Genomic DNA, 27,689 nt, shown 5'->3' on the forward strand with positions numbered 1-27,689 from the left:
CTAAAGAAAGTGCGTTTTCTCACTCTCGGAACTGGAAAGCTAATCAAAACCACATCACATCACCCCCACTTAAATGTTGTCGTATACCTATGATGGTGCGTATTATTTATTGATGTAACTTTTTGTTATTGCTTAAACAGGATGCCTGAAACTCAATCGCAAGAATTAAAACAATAAATAAAGGGCAACCTCATTAGCCTTGTCAGTCACCTTTGAAGTGTTCGAACATGAAAATAACGCATTACGTCCTCCAAAAATGCCTTCTAAGGAATACATAGTCATGATAATAGGGTAAACTGGCCACGGATTCAATTTTTCGAAAATATTACTGATCATGTTCTTGTAAAGTGAAATTAATTGAATACCTCGTCGTTGAATTAAGAGAAGAAAGTGCGCATACGTATACACTACAAATTACCTATAGGCGGTGGAGGATAGGTATATAGCTCAGGGCAGTAAGGGCACTGGAATCATGGAGGGGAGGTGTGTGTGTGTGTGTGGGGGGGGGGGGGGAGGGAAATATGTGAATAAAATTGGATAAAGTGCGAGTTAAGGAAGGGGTTCCAATCTCCCCTCTGGTTTGTTCTCCCCTGCAATTATTATTCCCATAGCCTTGCCAGATACCAATTTTATACACCTGAGTCGAGAGGGACAATATTTGTAAATTACCCTACTCAAGGATGGAAGTTCGGGCAAGGATCGAACCAACAACCTCTTGTACGATACTCAAGCGCCGCTAACAATATAACGCAGTTCTCCCGTTATATTCAGTACAAATTACAAGTACTCTCATTATAACGAACACAAAAACACACAGAACCATCTCGGAAACCACGAGTTAAAGATAAAATTTTATTTGCATGATTCCCAATTTCCACTCCACAAAAATTATCAATGACAAACAAATGATATATTACCCAAGCTATACATCAATGAAATGGCACAGGGATAGACATTGTGGATTTTTTCTTCTTTCAATTTTCTTTCAAGGACAAAAACAAAAATAAGGAACTAACACTTGATATTTTATGAAACTCAGTTTTTTTCATTTATTTGTTCAAGTTATTTTTGACTTTGTCATATAAAGGACACTGCATTTTTGAAAATCATCTTAGGATTACTATGGACAAAATTAAGTTACTACAAACATGAAGCAATACCGATCAAAATATACAGGTCCTGCACAGTCCATGTAAAAACTTTATATTTCTATGCACTTTATGGAAAAAACAGAAGAAAATATGATCTGAAATGAGAAACACATGACATATGGTTATCATGCAAATATGTAGGGGCATTTCCTTTCTTACACTTATATGCAATATTAGATGTTACTAATGGACATGAAAAACAGAAGAAACGTTTAACACTTGATCTTTACAACACTACGATAACAGAAGTTCATACAAATTATGAAACACTTGCGTACTTATATATGAGATTTAACATCGCCATTGAAAGTGTGTGTCTTTCTTTCTTTTGAAAAACAACTTGTCGGATACAAATCAGTACAATAACGGGCAATCTTTACATAAAGACAAATCTCTTTCGTTAACACGCCAACTGTGCATTTCCACGTTGCTGCCCCATTGTGGTGACAATTGAAATTTCCCCAATTATCCCAACTATGTTAAGGATTCATGAAATGCTCCTCTCTTCTCTTCACTTCACTATGCCGTAATCATTGGTATAACATCGAAATATAGCAATAAGTATTTAAAAAGAAAACACAAGCAGTTTTAATTATGTAAATGAATAAGCATGCTATCAATCGGTTATTAAACAAAATTATTAAACAAAATTGTACTCTCACTAGGGATAGGGAGAGAGACCTAAAGATACTGTTTTAATATGTTAAGGAAATTCGTTAAGAGTTTCCATAAGAATGAAATAAGCGCTCAGTGAGGAAAATATATTTTCACGATATTTTCATCTTTTTAACTGTGTAAACTGGTCCCATTTTCTTCCACTGCACCGCAAACTGTGTTACCTTTTATACGTAGACGACACATTATGATACTTTTAAAGAAAAAACACTCTAAAATAAGTGACGAAAATTATAATTTACATTGTTTCCATGGAGACATGAAGGGAAGTGATACCTTTAAGTATTACTGATATTAAATTTCATACACTTGCCTAATGTGACTCTTAATTTCCTCTAAGATAATGAAACGACAAGGATTAGTCGTTGCCATCTTTTCATGGTGAATATTGAGACAGAACCTCTGCAGCAACTATGGCATGGTAATTTTGAATGTTTCCCACCATGTTTGGCAATTTAAAATTACATGGAAAAGCTCTTAAGGTAATGTGAATTCTATGCAGAGAGCATATTTGCAAACCACTTTTCTGTAAATTGATACAAGGTACTAAGCAAATTGTGTTGGCCTGGGTCATATTAATTTTTGAACAAATTTTTGTTGTTTATTAGGTATCATGATACCGACTCACAGTAGAATCGTTAATAAGGTGCTGGTTATATAGGCAAGGTTTTATAATAAGAGACAAATCTGATTGCACGATTGCAAAAAATATAATACATGGCACTGTGTAAGAGTTTATTTGCGTTCTTATAATACCTAGCAGTTTGGGAAAAAACACGAAATTAAAGCAACTGAATAAACATGTTTAAAAAACGCTTTGCTAGTAACGACTGGCCGAAGTGATTACAGTATTATTATCAGTATTGTTATGATGATGATTAAAGGCTCTTTTACATTATAGAATTGTACCTTCTAAACAATCTGATTGAAAGGTCGATGCAGAACATTTTTATTAACAGCAAGCTTATCTTATATTCGCCATTGATTTTAATTGCATTATTTTTATTCTACAAAATAAGCATTTCTTAAAAAGAGGAAAAATACCGAATGATATATACAAACATCTCGACGGGGTATGCAACAAGGAGTAATTAATCCATATCAAACTATATATAACTATATATATAGGTTGATATTAATTTTGTAATTCTAATAAAACACTGCAAGGCTGCGTAGATATTACATGTATCCTAGTGATAAAAAGGAATGGTATTATTTTAAATTAATGCATTGGCAAGAATAATGGACAAACGGGGTCTCCGTTACAATTGACTTCTATCTGAAATATGTACAAGGCAGCTAAAAACAGACCGTGTTCAAACAGATGTCACTGTCATTAAAAAGAATGAGCGGTAACTCCTTCTAACCACTTGAAACGTGATTTCTGATTTGAGATCGTTCCGATACAGAAAGCTTTGAACTGCTTTTCTTTTTACTGATATAGCGCCATCATCGGACTCACAAGAGAAGAACGCGTTTTTTCTTTTACCGTGGGTCTTTTACAGCGAAATAACTTATAACGTAACAAATAAAACTGAGTGAAACTGAATGTAAAATTAAAATCGAGTAACACAGATGTAGTCATCACAAAATGAAGTCACCACGACACTGTTCCGTTATTTTCTGAAAAATTGTTCATGGTGGAATTCCGGGCCGTTCTTGTATTAAAGAAACGCAGAGGATTGAAGACAAAATCTTTGTGTATTTAGGAGATGATCCTTTTGTCCGACGTGGCTTGATTGGTGTTGGTTGAATTTAAGAATGCCAGGTTCTTCTTACTGTGAGCGATTAGAAGATCTGGAGAGAAAAAGAGGAGATAGAATGATTAGTATATTAAGTATATCATTTTTCAAAATGAACAAATTATTTTGATATTGTGGATGTTGATAAAATGAAATGCACATCATATTTTATATTTTGATTAATATGGTGTCTTTAGATGATGTATCAATACTTTGTCATGATATTGTCGAGGAGTGATGATGATGATGATGATGATGATGATGATCCACATCACCTGTAATTTGTATGGCTCCATCTATCTGTTTGAAACATTCAATATAAGCCTTGCTGGTATTTATTCTTCTAGTTGTTATTATTATTTATTGTTTTTATAATTATAATTATTATTATTGTTATTGTTTTTAATATTATTTTTGTCATTATGATTATGATTATGATTATCAATATTATGATCATTATATATCAATTGTTTTTATCATCATTTTACCAACAATGTGAATTGAGTAATTCCTTCATTTATTCATTCATAGCACTATTTTTTAGAAAAAAGGTATGTACAATCTGTTGAGTTATTGCATTATAACTGAGTAAACGCTGCTCTATATATCAAATTGATTTATGCAAAGTATTCAGTATATATTAAATGAACACAATATTAATTTTATAAAATGCTTATAAAGACATAATCTTGAATATCTTTACAGGTATATACATATAAGTAAGAAAGGTAGGGAGCAAAAAAGAGCCACATGTACACAGAGAGTAAGAAATAAAAGAAAGAGACAGAAAGGTAGATAGATAGATAGAGATAGAGAGAGAGAGAGAGAAGAAGAGAGAGAGAGAGAGAGAGAGAGAGAGAGAAAAGAGAGAGAGAGAGAGAGAGAGAGAGAGAGACACACACACACACACACACACACACGCATACACACACACATACATACAAAGAGACAAAGATAAAGAAGAGAAATTATAAAGGATAACGTAGTTTTGCAATGTTGCAGTCTCGCTCTCAAGCACGTGGAATATGTTTAAAGATCTAGTTGACAGTTGGGAGATTATTGAATACAAATTTTGCCCCCTAACAGAATAGATTATATAAATTGAATCTGCAGTATTTTATTTGCTGAAGATGAAGTACAACATTCGAAGGTGCGACGATTGATTGACCGTTTTAGATGTGTCAGGGGCAGGGATTCAATAATTCATTAACCTAAATAATTATATTTGTATTACCAACAATAACTTGGGACGATAATGCTGCCTTGATAAACTGCCATTTTTCTTAGATTAACCCTTTATTAAAATTTATCTTCATTACACAGTTTCCCTGGATATTTTCCTAAACAAATGTAGAAAGTTTTTGTTCTTCTTCTAATTTTCATTTTGCCGTTCATCCGTACGTGTCGACAAATTCCTCGGTGTGTGACGTGTCTTGTGAGAGAGATATCCCACCAAAAGTGAGTGTACGATAATAACTGCTCATAGCGCATGCTCTATTTTAAATTTCGTTCATGCAATAACGCAGCAGACAATGGCGATATACGACCACGTCTTACATCTATAGAAGTTTCTCTCATGAACGAGAGCATAGGTAAGGAAAGGGGCACGACAATTGCAATAAGTTATAGAAATGTATATTGACAAGTTGATAATCATTGTCGTAATGCCAGTATTTAATCACGTTTCCAGACGTAAAACCTGTGTTAATAAAACCCGTGTATCGTTCGCTGTCATCACTAAAGCATGCTTGTATTAATGAAAATCTGTCATAATCAAACGCTTTATTGCTTTATGTCTGTGATGGACTTGCTCTTTGTCTCACACCTACACACCTACTCAAACCGGTTATACGCACCGTCGCGACTCCCACAAATACACACACACACCAACACGCACTCTTTCTTTCTCTGTCTGTGTTTTCGTTCATCACCATCATCATTCTGCACTGCGGTTCTCTCTCTCTCTCTCTGTATGTATATGAAACCACTCACTCTCCTTTGCTCTTTCTTTCTTTCTTTGTTTACCTCTCTATCTTTAACATAGTCCTCTCTTTTGCTCTCTACTAGACTCCCTCTCCGTGTTTTCTGTCTTAGTTTTTGCATCTTTCTCTGTATTCTATCTCTTCTTAGTTGGATATGATCTCTCATCGGAGATATATTTTCCATTTAGCGTACCTCCTTTATATTCCTCCTTCACGATTGGTCTAAAACTCTTTCACCATTAGACTAAATGAAAACATAGTATCTTACACTTGTCTTTCTGCATCACTTGGTCATTCTCACTCCCTCCCCCTCTCTCTCTGTCACTCCGTCTCTGTGTCTCTCTGTGTCTCTCACTTTTTAATGCTCACATACTTCCATCCTATCCTCCTCCCGTCTAAATGTATGAGATTCATCACATTCTGGTATTATTCCTCCTCTACAGTTCTCACCTATGGCTGTGCTCCCACGCGCCACTCTATCCCCTCTTCTCTCTCTCTCTCTCTCCTTCTCGCCTCTTTCCTCTCCCTTTGCCACCTCTCTTTCTCCCTTGTCTCTTCTCAATTCTGCAAAATCGCAGGATTGCAATAAATATTACATGTAGCTCATACATGCTATGTCACTGTTTAACCTCTATTCGCCATGTCATCCTCTTTTCCTTCCCTTTTATTCCATATCTAGCCCCTTTTAATTTTCTCCCACCATCTCTTTCAGGAATTAGCGAGGCGAACATTGGCAAATTTCCATCGATCTTAGCCTACTTTCCATAAATGATAAGGAAGCTGAGCCAAAGGATGAATGGGCTTTAATGTTTTTTGTCGCCTTCAACCGAAAATGGTTTGGAGGAGGCGTCAGTTCGACACGGATGTTTCTGCGGCCGTATCATATTGCGCGGGTGCACATCAAAGACAGAAATCAGTTTTTTCTTCTTCAATTGTGCTTTCGAATTAGAAAATATCTTGCCCTAATTTTTGTAAAAACCCTACGAGTGAAAATAAGTATTTCTAAAGTATAGTTAATAACTTTGAATAACTGATTTGTAACTGATTTGTAAGGCGCCGAATCCATTTGAAATCAAATGCTCAAGGCGCACTTGTGAAACACTCCCCCCGAAAGTAATAAAATACAAGAATAAATAAACGCATCTGCATTATTGAACAAGAAAACTAGAGTAGGCCTAATATAGAAAATACAGAAATGAAAGAAAAATCAATAATATGGCCAACTTATAAACCAGAAACGATTTTTTTTTGAAACTCGTCAAATGATTATAGACACAACAGAGCATAAAGGGTGAAGGCTTTGCGTGAACACAGGGTTCTCCCCATTCAGTATTGAGCATAGGAAGAACAAGAAATCTTCAGTTTGGAGAACGTAAATATCTGGACGGAATGGAAAGATTTATCAAAGTATAAGTGTACTGTGGAGCAGAGCCATGGACACTAGACATATAAAAAACAAAATATTGATATATACATATATGTATGTATGCATATATATATATACAGTCTAACGCATGCAATGTGTATTCTCCAAAAATTATCATTCTGTTGCCTAGAAACGCGTAGAGATGAGAGGAGCTTCTAATCCAGGCGGATGACAGGGTTTTGATCGAAATATTTTTGAATGATTTCTAGCAGGATGTTTGGATGAAAACAGGACAATAAGAGGAGCTTGGTCGGATTCCAGGCGTAATTCCTGTGGGGCTCCAGATATGCCGCTTTATTAGCAATCCCCCTCTTCATTACTCGCAACAATTACGCGCTTGCAAGTCGTATCAATATCTGAAACGTAATACACGGAGCGGGAAATAGAACATTTATTAACCCCGCACTGTCTGCGGTTGGTTCGAGGCAATGGTCTGTGGCCACATCAGAAGCGAATGCCGGCTATGATTGTCAGTATCCCCCTCTGCCCCCGGGCCACCCACTGCTTGAATTAGTGCAGTGAAGAAGCACCAAGTAGCGGAAAAAACCGCGCGAAAATCCAGTTAGCCCGGGCGATCGAAACAATAATTTGGGCGCGTTATTGGTGCAATTGGAATTTGTCAATGGACGTGAATGCGAAATCACCTTGACAGCACAGTTCTGTATTTTGCGAGGCCTACCGAAGACTCATCATCAAATCATTGTCAAGGTGTATATTAATACTAACCCAGCTTGACGTGTCGTCGCTAAGGTTATTTGGCGGGAGAAAGCCTGTTGGTTTATTAGAGCATGTGCTATTCGGAAAGGTCAACACCACTGACAGATTTTCTGTGGGTGGGTTTTCACATATACACGTGCGAGGGGGAAATGATGTATTCATGTTGAGACGTACATGTGAACTTTACTATTCCCTAATGTTTATACCTCATTAACCTTGATCTTTCCAATATCTACCATTTCCATACATTTCCAATAAAACACGAAAAAAAGGTCGAATATGGCCTTCTCCCTCATCTCAGTACCTAGCGGACTCTGCCCAATTATGATTTAGAAAAACGTCTCTTCTGCACAATGATTCGTGGTGTATTTAGATTCCCAAAGCTAATTGATCTTCAAAAACGTGATAGGTCATGCCTTAAGGACTATTAGTCTACGTCACATGTTTCACACCTCGAGGTTCTCCTCTCAGCAAGTCGTGGGCTGGTGAGGACGTGACTTACAGGGGATTCCCCTTATAACGAAACGTGAAGCCCTCAAACCAAACACCGCTTAATGCGTGCGTTGTTCCCCTCGGTCACCATTTACAATTTTTTTCGTTCCGCTTTAAGCAAGGTTTACAAATCTGTCATAGCTAGTTTGTACGTAGGTTCATCAATCTACAAACGTACCTTAACCTGTTATTGTTGGTATTTTGACTATCGAAACCCATTTCATTTTCGGAAGGACAAACCTTTCAGTGCTATGGCAATTTTTCGGTATACGAAACCATTGGAATAGCTTAATTTTTTGGATTATGCATAACTTAAAGATAAAGATAAGTTCTGGTCATGCGATTGCATTTTCAAAGAAACCGTGTGGAATAGATAAGAAAAAGTTGATCGTGTAGCATATAAGTATTGGTGTGTACTGCAAGGTACTGGAGTTGATTTGTTGGTTAAGAAACAAGCACTGTACACAGACAAATGTATATGGGACTACAAAAACAATGCATGAAAACAAAAGGGTGTTGGAAGTAAAGATACAAATAAGAAAAAATATTTCGAGGTATATATTTCATCGATTCACCAGCAATTCAAGAGATATATTGGCAGTTTAGTACACATCTCTAAATGTCATCTGTTAAATGTATTTTTGTTGTTGTTGTTTATGTTGATATATTTGTTATTTGATTTCAAGAGCAAGACAGGATATATAACATGAACAAAAAATTGTTTGCAAAAATTATGGACGACTATCCAACTATCTACGAAATGACAAAATGGGTGTTAGATAGACTGGGTTCCTCCCGCCCATTCGTACCTACATTTTCGCGACCAAAGTGAAACATTGGTAATTAGGTATCCTAGGTATTAAGCTATTTCTATATTACCACACACATCTGTTTGTCTGTTTTGTAGCCAGAAGGGCATTAACAATAATTATCATGATGTAAACATATATAGTTAAAGCGCTTCTTGCTCCAAACAGACGCAATGCTAAACAACAACGCTCTAGTTTGAACCATGAACAACCTTCTTTTTACTCAATACCCGCATTCTTGTAACCTAAATTCATTACGCCTTGGGATGACATGGTCGTGTATCGTGCTGTGTAGAAATTAGGCATCGTGCGTGTGTGCGCCCTTGTGTGCGAGTGTATGTGCGGTATTATACCACATTCATTTGAGTCGAGCTATGCGTGTAAATGTCACAGACAATTAGATCATAAAGGGAATGGTGATCTACTTGTATCCTGCCTTTACCAATCAGTGTTAGTATACGACTGTGACTCATTTACTTATTGAAATTTCTTCGCGCAATATAAACCAGGTTATTTCATTGTATACGAGTTTATTGCTAATTTGGGTAATGGAGTGTTCCTTATTACGAATAGTTGCGTTACATACAAATAATGTTTCAGAAATTATGACTTATTGTGTCTTAGTACCTTTAAAGTGGAGTAATATCCGTTTATAGGCGTTATTCAGGATCATTAGCGGACCTATATGAATACATCTGCAGAAATCGATTTCAATCTTGCTTTTACCACTTTGATTGATATTTAAGGAGCGATGTCACGTAATAAAGATTGCTCTCATTTTCCAATTATAAGCCGAAAATGTTAAAACTCTAGAACAAATTTTGATTTGAAATCGCGTGTTTGTACAGTCCCACGTGCTTAATTGGATGTTTGGTATTTTATTGTTTGGGAATTTAAGCAAAATATAGACGAAATTTGAAAACATTTTTAGTATTCCAAAATGTCACAAGCCAACACAAGTGCATTATTTCGTATGCAGTCAATCACTCGGGATAACTTAAGGATAGTATCTCTTGCAATGCAACAATAAACATCATCTTCAAGTCTTTTCCTTTTCTTTACTTGAAATGTTTCTCCGAGTAAATTGTCTGTCATTTGAAGCCGTCATCCGATCACGGTTTTACGAAAACAGAGGAAACGTTTAGCTAACACGTCAACGTATCGATTCCAATCTGGTGGTTACTGATTGGTAACAAAATCGCAAAGATGATAGTGAGCCACTTCAGCCTCGCTCTCTTTCAACCTCTCATATCTAGTGTGTAATCTAACAAAGATGATTCAGGTACTCTGAAAATATTCTATAGAGACACAGTTGCGATTACATTACGAAAGCAACTGTCTCGAAGCAATTTGGAAAGGTTGTTTATGGGTGTTTATTGTGAGGTTTAGAATGGTATTTTTTTTTTAATTACTAAATTTATTAAAATTATTTAACCAAAATTTGCCAAAACTCACTTCCACTGCACACAGTGATGCGTATATGGCACTGCACGCTTCTACATAGTTCGTATGAAAGTATTGTCCAAGCTTTTCAGCTCTTTCTTGTCATAATTTAAATATGAGGTTCTTTAAAAAAAAACAAGGGTTTTAAATGAGAAATCCTCTTATAAAATGACACAGGTTTCACAAGAATGAAAGAAATCACAAAATATTGACATCTTTACTACTTATCAAAAACGGATATTTGCAGTGTTTTTAAATATATTTTCGCGCTGATTCCGTAAATAAATATTGATTATACTGTAAATTTTGCTCGTAAGAATTACATCTGACGGTATGAAAGTTATCTAAACGACGAATTCGAATTTATTTTGTTAATCCTATACATCAATTTTTAAGGAGGGGGGGGGGGGGAGGCATCAGTCGGTCACCGAAAGCTATCACGTATCATCATATATATATATAACGCTTAGAGTTACAATGTGTTTGTTTGGATTTTTTTTAAATAAAAATAGGCTGACATCATATGCTTATGTCGCATGACGAATCACTTCTTACACTGGAATACATTAAGAATGTAAAATGACATTATACGTTATTATATCAATTTCCCATCTCTCCAGAATCACTACGCAATAATTCCGCTCAAAATTTAACACAAGACCAGGGGGGGGGGGGGAGTATCAGTCCATTAATTGAAAGATACAGTTTTTAAGAATGCCGTGTTACACATATGAGGACGTTTTGTTTTTAACAGGCTGTTGCTTCGGAAATAAGAGGCCTAACTTGATTTAGAAGGACGAAAATACGGCTCTCATTCGATCAATTACTCAGACGTCGAATCTACTTTGAAATGAACCATGAATGGTAACTCAATTTAAGGAGGAGAAGCTCTCCATACGGGAGTTTGTTTCGCGTCTTCAATACTGATTGGCAAATCGTCCCTACCACAAAGGAAATTTAAAGAAGAGAAAGGTAACGGAACCTAAGTAGAATAAGACAGGAATCCCTGTTGTACGACATAGAAGGTGTTCTGTACACATTTCATGGAGCATTGGCAAATCGGGGTAAGAGGGGTGAGGGAGTCGGGGTTGAAGGGGGGGGGGGGTAAGCCTCTGTATACTTTTTTTTGCGCGCTCGAAGCTTGAGTCTTGGTATATTTCACAGCGAACCTTTGTGGCATGCTCATATTATCAATATCGTAACATTATTGTTATAATTATCGTTATTATTTTATCATAAATATACATATTTTTTGGCAGGGGGGGGGGGGGGGGGGGGGGGGGAGGGTGTCCCCTTTATTACCAAAAGTTGGATCCAGTGTTGGATGTAATAGTTGTTTCTCCATTAAGTCCCTGGCACGTCTTAGCTTTACCGATGGACGATGTGATAAGAACACAAGTTCAATGAACCTCTTATGCAAGCAAAGACGTGGGAAACAGTTTGATAGATGGACTTATTCTACTACCCCCTACCACATCAAAGTGGTCCCTTTTGGGATTTGAGATATTTATCTTATATTTTCGGATGTGTCAAAATGTATGTGGAAATGCAATAATCCTTTGCGCAAAGGTTTGTTCACATTTATTATTTTGATTTTGTGGAAGTCAGATTTATCGCAGTAATGCAGCTTATACAGGCTTTTAATAACTTCTCAGGAGATTTCCTTAATTTTTTTAAAACAAATTAATTTCAAAATGCTGCAGATACTTTTAAAAACAATATGTTACAAAGTGTAGTCAATAGTATACCAAGTCAAAATATTCATAGGGGAGGGGGATATTCGCACAGAGTTTAACGATTTTCTACTTAATTTATGATATATTTTGTATCCTAAAATGCGTTGATTACTTGTCGACATTTAAAATTGTATTATTACAAATATGTTTAATTTTCTATGATAAATTGTAAATGTCATTTAATATTCATTTTATGTAAGCATTATTGTTCATGTTTTGATTGACTTTTGGAATATAACTATTTGAATTTAGTTAAATTGAAAAAGAGGTTGAAAATTGACGGTGCCGTCTCGTAGGTTTATGCAATCAGGGTCCCTGACATTTTTTGGTCGAAGAGGGGAAGGGGGGGGGGGCACCTTCTTTCTAGGTGGATACATGCGAAATAACGAGGAAAAATAGGTTGAGGACAGATTGTCCTAAAATTCTCCACGTTCGAATCCATTACCCCATTCCTTTCCTATTTTTTCTTCCAAACTGTCTCAACCATTCGATTTCTATGTGAGCATTCCGTCAATTACTCCAGCGCCATTTGCTAGAGACTTTATTCCGTCGAAGATATAATATTATGGTACGGGTTGAGATTAGGATAAAGGTGAGATTTCTGGTAACGATTAGGGTTAGATTAGGTGAAGGCTGGAAATTAACAGTCGAACAATCGTCGCAGGAGCAACCGTCATAGGGAGGGGCGGGGCATTGGGAAGGGGGGGGGGTGGTGAGAGATGGGCATGTTTACCCTACTGAAGAAGTGTCTGTAATAATGAACATTAAGTCTTACCGATGTAAAAATAAAGGGATGTACAGAAAGCAAGGTGGATGTACTAGCATTCTATATTCATCTGCCGGCACCAGAGGGCGAACTTGACCATGTCCTCGGCGTAATCAATCGACTTGGATCCTCCTCGCTTCTGTGCTACTGCAGCTGGCTCAAAAAGCCTGTCATCTGTGTTTTTGCGCTGCAAAGAAAAGGATAGAGAAGAGAATGGTATCATTAAGCATGGAATAAAGACAGGGTGTATGATGATAGATATTCGTATCAAATAGAACTGGGTCCCATTTCACAAAACTTGTCATCAGTGACAAATGACAATTTTTGTTATAAGCTACTGAAATCCTTGCTTCTGATTGGTTATCAGCAGATTTGTCACTGATTTTTGTAATTTGTCATTTAAAAAGGCTTTGTGGAACACTCTCCAGACCCTCCTCAAGAGTGACTGAGCTGGGTTTTTTTTTTTTTTTTTTTGGGGGGGGGGGGTTTCACAAAGACTAAGTATGACTGAAATCGTACTTCACTATGGCAGGTCGGCAACACCAATGCTTGCTCTCAGCATTCATAATATTAGTCTCTTAAAGGAAGTGCAAGGCATGCTTGCAATTCAACAGAATAACATTCGTTTAATATCATTGTTGAAGGAAACATGCCATTACTTAATGTGCACATCACTTTAGGGAATGATTGTTTGAGCAACTAGTGGCATTAACTGCACATCATAGTTAAGTGTGCTTTCAGTCAATCCTATTCTTTGTGAAACTCCCCAGGAGGTACAAAGGTCGCAGGTTTGATCCCCGGCCAAAGCAAGGCATTTAATCTACATTGGTTCTCCCCACCTAGGTGTTAAATATGTACAAAGTAGGATGCGAACGTTAATGTGAAGGGATTGGCATTTGTGCGCCTGTAAAATGGCGCCTGGCTGGAATACCTCCCGAGCGAGTGCTTATTATTGTTATCATAATTATAACATTACAAACACGTAAAACGCGTTCTTATAATGGTTTGACACTTCATGCAATTGAACCTCTCTATTAAAATCATAATGCGATTGGTGTTGCTTATTTGCTGACAACCTTCATAGTGTTCAGTGATAACAGTTCTTGTATGAGTTGATATATTGGCCTACATTCGAAACATCTATTTACCAGAGACCAACAACGTTTATCTCGAGAATTCGAATGAATAAAACCAGAAGATATGCGAGACCAATAATGTCGGTCTGGTCGACTGTATAGCCAATTGCTGCAACATCAAGATTTACAGATTGAACTAACCATCTTCCTTCATGACAAGGAGTAATTATAATATCTACACATTATGAAGACCCATTTCTTACTTCGTTCTACTATGTGATGTACATGTTTGTGATCTGTATTTGGACTATTGTTGAAACTGTTAATCGTGTCAACATCACTAATTCAGTCTATTGATCGCACTTTCATTTGTCTTTATCATGTAAATAATACTGCAAATGCAATGATCATATTTGTATCGTCATGCATGTAGACTTACCCTTATATACAACATCGATCATTACTGTCAACTTAAACAAAATCTGCTTCCCCTATAAACCTATTACTATGGTTAACTACATGAGACCAAAGGAACTCGTAAAACAATATGGCGTTCACTTCATTCACTGAGTCTCAACCGACTCAATATGAACACCCTTTTCCTTTCTTATAGGCCTCTCAGTGACTATTTATCTTATTATGCTGGAAATGCTTCATCAATCAATCCCTAAACAAACCTAACGCATTCTAACTAAATATTTCAGAAGTAATTGGAGGATGTGCAGTCAGGAAGTACACTATTAAATCAGGATAATTTTGCGTCCACAAAATGTTCAAAATAATAAACACGCATATTGTCAGTGCATGACGTTGATATAGGAAAATGCTTTTTTTGGCGGACCATCTAATGACCGGTCGTGTTTCCCTGGTAACTAACATGACGATAACGATATAAAACCAAAGGAGAAGCTACAGAGGGCCTATTGATTGGAAAAAATAGAAAATATAGAAAGGAGAAGGGAAAGGGAAAGTAAGAGTGCGAGGGGGACATAGATTGAAAAACAGGTAATACGCCCACACCCTCTCCTCATCCAATGACTTTGCGTTTCATTCCATTGCAGATGCCTCCTGAAACGCTGTATGAAACTGATTCATTACGAAATGCAATGTCCTGTATCCATTGAGAAAACAAATTTGGGAGAATTTTTCTGCATTGCCCCCTCTTCCCCTCTCCCCTCTCTCTCTCTGTTATGCCTTTGGGCATGCTGAAGACGCTGTTTAATTACCAAACTCACCTCACAGACCATCACTCACCCATTCTTTGGAAAACGATTATATATATATATATTATGATAAGATTTTAGGGGAAGTTGAGATTAATATTGAAGACATGTGATTGAAGACCATTGATAAGGTATAAATGCTTCATGAATTGTCTGGGCGTTGATCATTTATTCAAGATAGATGAAGATAATACTTTCATTAAAGGTGTTTTACTACAGCGTAGTCAACAGCAACCATTTTTGATAAAATATTATAATGTGATAATTTCACCAAAAATTAAGAATAAAAAAGGGCAGGTGTATAAAAGAGAAGATAGATTGATGACAGCTGATAAGAACAGGTAGATAGATAGAGATTGATTGCAACTGAGAAAGATATAGAGATACACAGATAGACAGAGAGGGAAAGAGAATAATAGAGATTGGAGAGATATGTTGATGGAATCTTATAAGGTTAGATAGATAGAAGGAGAAAGGGATAGGAAGGGATGGAGATATACTTATATAATGCTAAAAAGTGAGCGATGGTAAGCAAACAGCTAAATAAAAATGTCGGGAAAGCGATCTAATCTTATACGCCATGATGAGTAACTAACGCAGGTAAATTAAGTTTATTTCAATAGACTTAAAACTCCCTCTTGAAACCACATCTAATTACTTTACAGACCAACGTCATCGTATTTAAAGAACAAAAACAAGGAACATGATCAATGTAGAAAAGTTTTCTCCAAATTGATATTATAAATCTTCTACTAGCATATTGCATATTATAAATGACCATCAAACCGTTGTTTACTATTCGTCCTCTGCACCATGTGTTGCAGTGAAAACAGTTTCATATTTATTTTAAGAATAGGGGTTTGAATTTACTTGTTTTCCGTAAATGTCCAAAAGGCATCCGTGTTGATATAGTTGTACTTATAAAAATGCATGCATGAGTATTATAGATATTATAAGATACAGATTGGATAAGCAAAATAATAAATAGATAAAAAGTAGCCTCTTAACTGTCAACAAACTGTCAATATCTCCCCCTTACATCAGTAAACATTACACATGTATGTAGTGCTTTTACATTTATATAGCCTTTCTTAATCCTTACGCGCTTTCATTGTATATTTCTCAATTAAATTAGATGAAGTTATCATGAAGTTTGTACACTTAGACCTCAATTTTTTTTAGATATTTAAAAGGTCGTTATCCGATAAGGCATTAATCTACTCTTTGTCACTGCGTACTCAACATATATCAAACACTTGCAAGGGTATAATGAATACCTAGCCAATGAGTGTGCTATCTGTACTGCATGTATGTAATGTTAAAAATGGTAGGAATTTTGGCCATTTAAAGCCATAAATATTCCCGAACGATTCACATTATATTCGAGTTTAATCTGAAACCAGAAATGCTTTTGAAGGGCAATAATTTTCATTTCAAACTGGCACTTTCAATACGATTGCCCAGGGCTAAATACACCTGTTCTTCGGTTCAAGAGCTGGGTTGCCATCTTGCAGATCACAATGTAGGCCTCCATTACAATTTTATGAGCATCATGAGCATACCTGTAGCATCACCGAAATGAAACCGATAAAAATAGTGTACCATTACGTTTTCTTTGAGAGCGCTTATTGCTCACTGGAATTGGTCATGTTTGGGATTTGTTTCGCCCGAGGATGGTTAAAATGCTGAACCAGTGCCTTGCAGAGGCATGAATATAGTATTTCCTAACCTGATCTCCCGGCATGGTGTCAGCGGCATTGTAGTCGCATGCCCTCGTACTTCAAGGCCACCATTGAACTTTTATAAATTCTTGCAGAGAGGACTTTTTATGAAGTTCACCAGGGAAATATGCGACATTGATTATAGGAAGAGTGGGCGAAATTGAGGGTAACGGATGACTGGGAGCTTTAAGTGTAGCGGAGTTTCAGAACAATCATTGCAATATTGAACATAAAGTGTGGTCATAAAAAGTGCAATCTAGACACACTCAGGCTGAAACCGAGAATACCAATTAAATCTTGAACATAAAACATAAAAACGCGATATACACACATTTTCTACTTTATGATGGAAAAATAGCGCCCAATTTTCCTCCGTTTAATTACTTTGCAGTCTGAGAGAGACAATAGCCAGTATGTTATCAACGACATTCGTTGACACGTCGTATGATTGTTCAAGTTTAATTATTGATGTTTTACAATAATCGTTATGTGGCAAGATCTCATATTAGCTTGTATTTATTTTGGCGCATGCCCATTACCTATAAATGAAAAGTCTGTTCAATGCATTTTCTAATCAAACTGTGTTGTTGTGAACGGGAAGAATAGTTGACTTAACTGACTTAAAGTGGTGGAAGTGGGTAAACATAGACACAAGGAAAAAAACAGAAAATACGCATGCAATGAATAAATTTTACCCATGCGGTTAAAATCGTTATTGTAAAATGAGGCATGAAAATATACTAAAGCATTATTGATGAATGGGCTACGCGTATTGAACGGTGAGTAAATCAGGCATGATTCATTTCTTGCAATTATCGCTCGACCGTTTATACTTTGCAGGAGTGATATATTTCACGATCATATTATCTCGAGTTGGTGTAATACCTGAGCACATTAACAGATTCTGACCAAACAAAAAAACACTTTATCATAAATAGTAGATATTACTGACGTGTGTGCTTGTGAAGAAAAAAATAATTACGCAACCTAAAATCGGAGATTTGGAACCGTCTCTGCTCCCCAAATTTCCATTTTCTAAATCTAAATGCGACCATGAATTACTCGCCAGTCAATAGAGATTCCCCATTAATTATTATCTTGACCTTTAATACAAATTTCAAAAGGAAGATACGGTGGTATTATCAATCTTGGACCCCTTTGAAAAACAGCTTATAGCTGACAAGGGCAATCCATCCCATGAGTGGAGAATAAATAAATAAATAAATAAAATAAAATTACCTTCCATTTTGCAATTAGATAATTTTCGAATTGTTACATCGGGTAATAGGCAAGGATTACTGAAACCGTTGTGTTTACATTCACCTTGGAAGACTCGTAATATCCGCTATCATCTTTTAATAATATTCATGATAGTTATGAAAATGGAACAAAGCAAAAACAATATCTGATTTGATTTCCGTTGCAATTCGTTAATGAGGTCATACGTTTATTAGATATTCCAAAGCGTACATCAAAGCAAAACATTACAATATCATTTAGCTCCGATAGAAAATATACGTCAACATCAACATAATACGTCAACCTTCAGATTCAATAAGAAAGAAAAGGGAATAATATTTTCTATATAGATTAAATTTGGAAAAAGAAGGAACAGATTATATACACGAAAAAAAAAAAAAAATCATGAAATCATGAATTCTGTACGAATAAAGCTCCTACAATATTTTCCTACGAACAAGGTCTGTATTCCCTAATTAAACATTCATTAATTATGGCGATATCAGACTTATTTTTGTCTTCTAGTCTCTTCATGCCATATACATTTTTAGTTCTTCCTGATCATTTTAAGCGCAATTTTTCAGGGCTGCAATATTACACCATATCACAGACACTGATAACACGTAGGGCCGTGCATCTCAGATTTAACATTAGTAAATGATGGCTTCAATGTCATAACTCAGGTTTTCACGAGCTACCAATTATGAACTTTTATGTGAGATCAAGTTAGAGAAGAATTCTTTTTCAAAAGCATGTGAAGATCATGCTCTTGCATGGGATTTCCTCAAATGCAGGGTATTTTTGACAGGCCAAATGAAGGGATATTTCGAAGGTGCGCCCTAAATGCGGCAATATCATATGAATCATTAGACCTACAGGAAACCTCGTATTATTAAAGGACGATGAAATTACCAGGATGTAGTGAGAAAAAGCAGAAGAAATAATAAGTTCGCAAGACCACTTTTGAAGGAGTTAAGAGAAATAAAATCTACACAAGTAATGGGGAGTGGAAACGTTGATATGAAGCTTTTTGTACATCAAATATCCGATTGATATGGACGCACATGCTATAACAGTGGTCCAAAAAAGAGCATATTTGCTTGATATAACAAATGATGCAATGCCAGCATTAACAGCAGACTTTGGTTAACTATTTTTGTATTGTGACTAAATTTACCTCGATAAAACTATATTGATTTTGCTCGAGCAAACCTAAGTATAATACCCCCTCTAAACCAGCCAGAACTTCAGCCACATGTACATATAGTCATATTGTGATATTAGGCCAATACATAGCAGATATTTGAAAGAGAAACATTCATATTCTCTGTGTCATCATGTAAGGGTGATGTGAAAGTATACTCATCTTGGTATAAATACATCAATTATTGTACTCGAGCATTAAACTATAATACCCGCTCAAACCAAGGCAGAAATTCGAGCGTATTATACCAGTGGTACTATGCTGCATACAGCGGATATATTAAGAAATGATAATGATATCCACTGTCTCATCATTGTGGGTGATGTGAGACTATTCTGACCCCAATAAAACCCTATTGATTATACTCGAGCAATAAAGTGTAATAACCCCTAAAAACCAATTAATTAGTTCCATGCCCCATTCTATTGGCAGGTTTTTAAATTACGCACCAAAAAACATTAAAAGTTTGTGCATAGAATCCAACGTTTGGATGCTCCAATAGAATACAAACTATCGTTAATAAGCTCATCTGATATTGAACCAAAGAGATGCATGTTTCTTGAATAGTTATTAGAAATTCAACATTTGCAAAACGGTGTATCTTTCTGAAAAAAATGCAGCAATTAGTTAAACACTAAAGAACACAATCTTATGTACAGCGGTTTTACTAAACTTGTCAAACACGGAAGGGGCAAAGACGGGGGAAGATGTGACACATACAGGCACCGAAACGACATAGTTCCGTTGAAAAGCCCTCTTTTTTTTGGGGGGGGGGGGGGGGGTGTTAGAAGAGGCAAGCGATTGCTTTTGTGGCTTCTATCCATGCATACGCTTTTATACAAGCTTGCAACCAAATAACACTTGAAAAAGCCTACATCTTTGGTAGATGTGGAGTTACTGACAAAGTAATCATCGATTCAATTTTTTATTTAGAATGTCATTGAGGGTTCTAGGACACCTACCCCTGGACATCTACCCCCGAACAACTACCCCAGACAACTACCCCCAGACAACTACTCCCGGACAACTACTCCCTAGGACAACAACCCAACGGATAACTAACCCCCAGACAACTACCCCCTAGGACAACTACCCTCGGATAACTACTCCCTAGGACAACTACCCCACGGACAACTACCCCGGAAAACTACCCCCAGACAAAAGCGATTGCTTTTGTGGCTTCTATCCATGCATACGCTTTTATACAAGCTTGCAACCAAATAACACTTGAAAAAGCCTACATCTTTGGTAGATGTAGAGTTACTGACAAAGTAGTCATCGATTCAATTTTTTATTTAGAATGTCATTGAGGGTTCTAGGACACCTTCCCCTGGACATCTACCCCCGAACAACTACCCCAGACAACTACCCCCAGACAACTACTCCCGGACAACTACTCCCTAGGACAACTACCCAACGGATAACTAACCCCGGACAACTACCCCCTTTAACTATACTAGGGGTAGTTTTCTGGGGATAGTTGTCCGGGGGCGTAGTCGTCCTAGAAGATGGTTGCCCTAGGGGCTAGTTTTCCTAGGGGGTACTTGAATGGGGGTGGTTATCCGGGGGTGAATGTCCAGGGGAAGGTGTCCTAGAGGATGGTTGCCCTAGGGGGTAGTTGTCCTAGGGGGTAGTTGAATGGGGGTGGTTATCCGGGGGTGGATGTCCAGGGGTAGGTGTCCTAGAGGATGGTTGCCCTAGGGGGTAGTTGTCCTAGGTGGTAGGTGAATGGGGGTGGTTATCCGGGGGTGGATGTCCATGGGTAGGTGTCCAAGAGGATGGTTGCCCTAGGGGGTAGTTGTCCTAGGGGGTAGTTGAATGGGGGATGGATGTCCAGGGGTAGCTGTCCGGATACGGTCATTGAGATGTTAACCAATTTCAAATACAAGACCTGCAAATCTACAATAAATAGCCTGACATTTGTGCCTTACGAATTTACGTACTTTAACATATCGTCCTTGTTTTCACGAAGTGACGGTAGTGAGGAAAATCGTAACGCAAAGCGAATGCAATTTTTTTCACTACCGTCACTTCGTGAAAACAGCGACGATATTTACTTTAATTTCCAAATGAGTATATACTGTCCAACATCATTGTTTTGCGACAAAATATTGATCTTTCAGACTAAGTCACGAAAAATGAGGAATAATTAAATAAAAGGATTTTAAGAAATCCCATACTATTCTCAAACGTGATATATTTTTGTTTCTAGTTGCATGTCAGAAAGGCCCATCCTTTCCTTAATCTTTGGTTTGGAAATAGCTAAAAATAAATGCAGTTAGGCCTATCTTGCTCTCACATATTTACTTATGATTCAAGGCATGTCTGTGGACGGTCACTTTTTTCCATGACGTTTATGACAAGCCATTCTCCAAGTCTCAACTCCTCACATTTTAGCGCGTTTGTGTAACATGTTTATCTAGCTTAAGCGGGCAATTACGGAATAGAATTCTCCTCCCATCTAAGACAGCTGTGCAAAGCCACTCAAAAGTTTAAGGGGGACATACCGATGCAACCACCACGCTAATGCAGCTTTGTGCCTATTGTTAGCTTTAGGATCGTCTTAAATTTCTCTCACTCCTGTAAACACGTGATCATCATGCCTGAAGCTTCTACCAAGAACATAGAGTTAATGGATTAATAGGCAGTTATGTGATATGTATGACATTTTCCATCTATTCCTGATAATTCGTCATCTACGTTAAGATAAAAATCAACACAATCTGATAAGAAAAGAATGGTTCTTGCCATATCGGATGTAGGTAAACCCTCAAAACCTGTCATCCAAGATGCAATCTCGAGTTTCATCCTACTGTTCAAGGCTGGAGTAGAGCGCCAAAACATTCATATCCTAATCGACTCAAATCAATATTTCAGACAAGCCTCAGTCTGCATGTTTTCAACTTAGGCCTATAAAACCCTGTTTATCCTGCAATTAGATTCCGGCGACTTTTAGTAATGCCTTTCCTACCGGGAGTCGTATAATTGATATCCCGTAATTGTTAAGGCGGTTGCGTCTTCGAGTTTTCCCTCACTCCTCCTACATCTTGTTTTGAAATCGATTTTCTTTTTCTTCAGAATCAAAATATATGTGTATACAAAAACTTATCTTTAGCATGAATAATTGCAAAGAAATACAATCTGGCTTGTTCTCTGACGTCATCAAATGCAGGGTAGGTTCTTTGGGTGTGTTGTTATTTCTTTATAATATCACTACTCAGAGTTCCCCCCAAACGCTAGTAATGCCCCGTCAATTTTCATTTCTTTATGAATAGCTCAATCGATATTTTCAATCAATATACGTCCTCAACAAATATTAGGTTCATTTAGTAACTGACCACACTAATGATTGCCGTCCAATTATCTTGTAAGCATATTTAATAGTGCCACGTACATAAACATATTTACATTTTTCCCGTAAAGGTCTCCTATTTTTAGCTGGATAAATAATGGCATACATTCGTCAAATCTTCGATTTGACACGATTTTTACGCTGGGTGTAAATAAAAATGTTTTTTCTACCCTCCTTCGATGACCCAGTGTTTGTTTCTCCGGGAGCCGGGGGTGTTTGATTATGCTGGCTCATTTATTAGACGGGTTTGAGTGGCGGGAAAATGCGGTTCGATTTTGCCGTCTGTCACAGAAATTGGGACGGTCAAAAAGGATGTCACCTAACCACAGTCTTATTAAACAAATTTTTTGTCTAATACTTGTAAGAGAAAGAAGGTTAGGGTGCGAGTTTGAGAAGGAGATAGAGAGAGAGAGAGAGAGAGAGAGAGAGAGAGAGAGAGATAGCGAGAAATTAGATACAGTCTGGGCTTAACTAGTATTATAGACCAGTACGACATTCGACCACTGGCCAATCGTTTTGTTTGGGGCGACCCTTTCTATGTACGTTGATAGTGCAACATGTATAAGGACATAATCGCAATGACGCGTCCGCATAATTTCCACCCACATCCAAACACACGCACACCCACAAAGAATACGCACACCCATTAACATGTATGAATTATACAGATGAACGAAGACACGCCCGATACACACGCGCATAAGATGTTTAATGAGGCAGTGGTAGTGAGATTACCGGAGATAACTCTTTCAAAAAATGAAGGGGAGGCATTAGAGGAAAACATATTTTTACCCCCCAAAATGAGCACTTTATTTTTCCTGAAGTGACATGTAATCTCCCACTTTCAGATTCAAATTAAAATACCCACCTCTCCGGACGATTTTTTGCTTTACTTACGACCTTCTCATATATGAATATAAATACCTCAAGAAAATGTTGTCTTTGCTTTTGAAGACACGCTGTGCTGATTTGTTAAAGAAAAATGTAGTCTCAGACATACCCCCGAAATTGATCGCTTTACGCTTATCCCATCAATAGAATACCCCAGAAATGTTGGTATGGCTTTCAAACAGGTCTTGTGCTTATTTTTTAGGCAAATGTAGTCTCTGACTTACCCTGGGTTGTGCGTTTTGGGTTCGCTTATATTTAGGCAAATCTGCTCCGGCACTGTCCTCATTAAGGGTTCCGGATACACCCCTCATTACATGCAATGCATTAACTAGACACAGGCTGGCTTCTTATCTTCGCTTGATATCCTCCGTGCATCGTACCATGAACGATGTCCTAAGGGAGGAACGGTCGAGACAGACACCAAACCCCTAACTAGCGCCAAATTGATGACCGATTGAGCCGAGCAGCATTAATCAAATCAGAACCCCGTAATTGATCATGTAACGATGAAATCATTAACGTTAGCGGACTAGGCGTGCATTCGTAATAATGGCCCAGCTCCAGCCCCGTGGCGTCGGCGAACGCGGGGGGTCTACACAGCTAGTTACCATGGGTAATGCACCGTTATCGAGTTATCATTAATTGAGCATGTCAAACAGAAAATAAACACAGAACTTTCATTCCATTATATCAATCAGTGAAAAGTAAATAATTAATTCTAGTCATTGAGATATTAAAACACTAAACAAACCGACTTTTTAGTGTATACATATTTATATAAATTATTATAGGCTGCCTAATGCGAATAGAATCAATTGTTCATCCGATCGGTCTATTTTAACATTTCATACAGATACGGCTAAATTCTGATTGAGTGGATGGAAGAGTGGGAGGGGAAAAATAGCGACACCCACCTTCTCATATATATAATATATGTTTACCTTGATTATATCCATAAATGAACTGAGATCTGGATGAAACTAATTCTTGATGTTTACCACTCAATTTCATAGTAAAGGTAAAAATAAAGGAAATTCGTCATGGCTTATTCGCTCAAGAAACCTCATTGCTCCTTATTCGATTTCTGAGAAAATGCTTGGCCAAGCTAAAGCTACATATATTTAGAATTACTTTATCACTTATCTTGTTTTTTTTAACTCAAAGAATGAGGGAGGTGGGGGGGGGGGGGGGGGGGGAAAAGGAAGATTTATTGTGGTTGCATTGCGGATGTTTGTTGGTATTCGTTGATGTTTTGACCATGACATAAAAGCAGACATGTCTTGTCATAAAAGCTGGTAAATTATTCTCACATATATTATAGTGAAATTTGTGAGCAATATTTGAAAAGCTGAATATTTTATCAATAACAATTACCTCTCTTAATCGTCAAACAAGTGTGTTTACGAAGGAGTTGCTCCTGCTTGTTTGTAAACCTGAATGTAAACTAAGCGATCGACCTATTTTGCTACCTGCCTAAATCGTGTTGAATTTAATACCTTATTATCGTTTCCGGAATCCCTACAGCTCCCATCACTCGCTAAAAACTCCAGGCCTTTCCGATCACCTAATCTTTAGCGATCACATGTTAGCCGATACACACGTTCCGGTATATCGGATGTAGGGGGAATCGATAGTGATGTAGAGTGGAGTGTGTTTATAGTCTTGTTTGGGGAAAGAATCGAGTTTCCTTACCGTCCAGACACAAAGAACATCTAAAGAACTCCGAATAAATGTCTGCAGGTATACTGGCGACATGAGGTAAACATAACGACCTTTCACAATGCGTGAGAGCATGCTGAGAGTATGACTAAATCTGGATCTAGATGCATTCGCAGTACTCAGTTTGTACCACAGGGTGACTAAAGTATGGCTACAAAGTTACTTCATAGTATTGACGCTAAAAACGCTTTTGAATGAAATAGGATTGCTAAAACGCAAGATATGGTTAAATCATTTAAATATGTACTACTGACATCTAGAAGGATTCCTAAAAGTAAGGTCAAACAATCAAAGATCACCCGCCATTAGTGGATTTCCAAGAAAGAGGTCAGGCTTTGATTATCATGAATTTTTTTGTTGTAAATACTGTAAATTGAATAAATCGGAGTAAGTTATGAATATATTTGTATGTTATTCAATTCTGTATATTACCCAATCATGTTAATGGAAGTATCCTCGATTAGTGTTATCCTACTGTATTTATAATTCCTTTTACCGCAATAGACTCCTAAATATTCTATTTGGGTTTAAGGTATATATTTGATATTGGCTTGGGGAATAAGACAGTAATGAGATTGAACATTTTTTTTTTAGGGGGCGGTAGGACTAATTTAACTTGTTTAACTATATCAAAAACTGGTAAATTACTGTTTCATTTAATTATGGTAAGCTACACAATGTACACAGCAGAACGAATTATGCGGGAAGGTTTTTTAACATGGCGAAATGAAACATGTAAAGATGAATGTGCTTACCATAATTAAGGATTTAAGTGTGTTTCGGAGTGCTGCGTCTCTCTTTTGGAATGCGCCTTCTGCCGTTTCCCTCTCATCAAGCATGTTCATATCGAAGGCTCGCGCATGCGTACCCCTGCTCTGTAATAGTAAGACCAAGCACGCAGTTGCCAATGTGAGGAGCAATACCGATCCGGACTTCATGATGGATGAATGTGTGAGGTGTGTGTGGGTGTGTGGGTGAGGGAGTGAAGCGAACAGGAAATTTCCCGGCCCTTTCTCTTCCAGTTGTCTTCTTGAGGATCCTATTTTTCTGAAAGAAATAGTAAAAACAAATACAATTTAAAATTACATTCATCTGATATATCACCAAACTAAGTTTTTAAAAGATTTAAGCGTTCATGTGCAATATTTATAATTATAAACAACCAATCCGTAACATTGTACATGAAATGTCTAGCCCACATGTCCGCACGTACGTCATCAAAGGGACGGATCGAGTAATGACTGAAATATTAGTGTGTTTTTTAAATTTTCCCCACAACATTATTTTCAAAAATCTCACCAGTCCCCCCCCCCCCCAATTTGTCATCTTGATTTAGGAGCAATTTCTTTCAAGATGACTGCCTTAAAAAAGGAGGGAGTAACCCCATTGGCACCTCTGGACCCATCTTACTTTCGTCGATTTGTCTGGATACTCCACACCTTTTAATCACAGCGGAACACCTATCACTGCAGCTTACAACAACCATTATTATCGTTTGTATGCTTCCGAAGATCGTGCTTCTTTGGTTTTAATGAGAAGAATAACTAAATCTCAATTTCCAATCAGCTGGGAATCTAACTCTCTCTGGTGAAACATATATACGGATATGTTTGCTTGGAATAAAGGGGTTTAAAGAATGAGGCGTTATGCAACATGAGATGATACAAAATGAGGACACGTGGCCTGATTTTCCGTGTAAACTCGATGCGGTTTAGGGAGATGATGAAGGATGATTGATACAGACAAGACTGGCGGGTAAAGCAAGGGTGACAGAGGAATACTTGGGAGAGAGAGAAAGAGAAAGAGATAGATAAAGAGAGAGAGAGAGAGAGAGAGAGAGAGAGAGAGAGGAGTGAGGAGGAGGGAGGAGAAGGGGGAGAAGTTGAAATATTTATTTGAAGATACAAACTGTACATGGAAACGGAAAGAGAGATAGAGTGTGGGGTTGTAAACGTGTGTGCGTATGTGTATTTCAAGGCAGACGAGAGATACGTGTGTTATCGGCAGAAACACAGAAATAAGAAGCCAATATAAAACTAAAAGTGTCTTTACGGGGAGTGAAGAGGGGCTTGTCAAGAGAGCAGTAAAGACAGTAGAAACAAAAGAAAGAGAGAGAAAAAGAGAGACACAGAGAGAGAGAGAGAGAGATGATACCGAGATAAAAAAACGAAACAGGAACAACTTCTCCCTTCATTGACGACCAAGATTTAGGTACAGATATTACAAAAAGATAAGGTATTTTGGTTTGCCTTCCTTTCTAACTATTTAGGTTACATATGACAATTGATATGGCAAAATATGCCTCAGCCCAATCTCGATTGAGAT

General features: G+C 37.3%; 1 long non-coding RNA gene across 1 annotated transcript; it reads right to left on the reverse strand.

The window, feature by feature from the left end:
- Positions 1-832: 832 nt before the first annotated feature.
- Positions 833-26,399, reverse strand: LOC115926127. The gene is made up of 3 exons (XR_004064981.1): positions 26,120-26,399; positions 12,949-13,126; positions 833-3,623 (listed from the first exon to the last, which is right to left on the reverse strand). It is a non-coding gene; the product is annotated as an uncharacterized LOC115926127 (long non-coding RNA).
- Positions 26,400-27,689: the final 1,290 nt, after the last annotated feature.

Source organism: Strongylocentrotus purpuratus, unplaced genomic scaffold (assembly GCF_000002235.5).
Source record: "Strongylocentrotus purpuratus isolate Spur 01 unplaced genomic scaffold, Spur_5.0 spur5_scaffold_19, whole genome shotgun sequence".
In the NCBI taxonomy this organism is placed as follows: domain Eukaryota; kingdom Metazoa; phylum Echinodermata; class Echinoidea; order Camarodonta; family Strongylocentrotidae; genus Strongylocentrotus; species Strongylocentrotus purpuratus.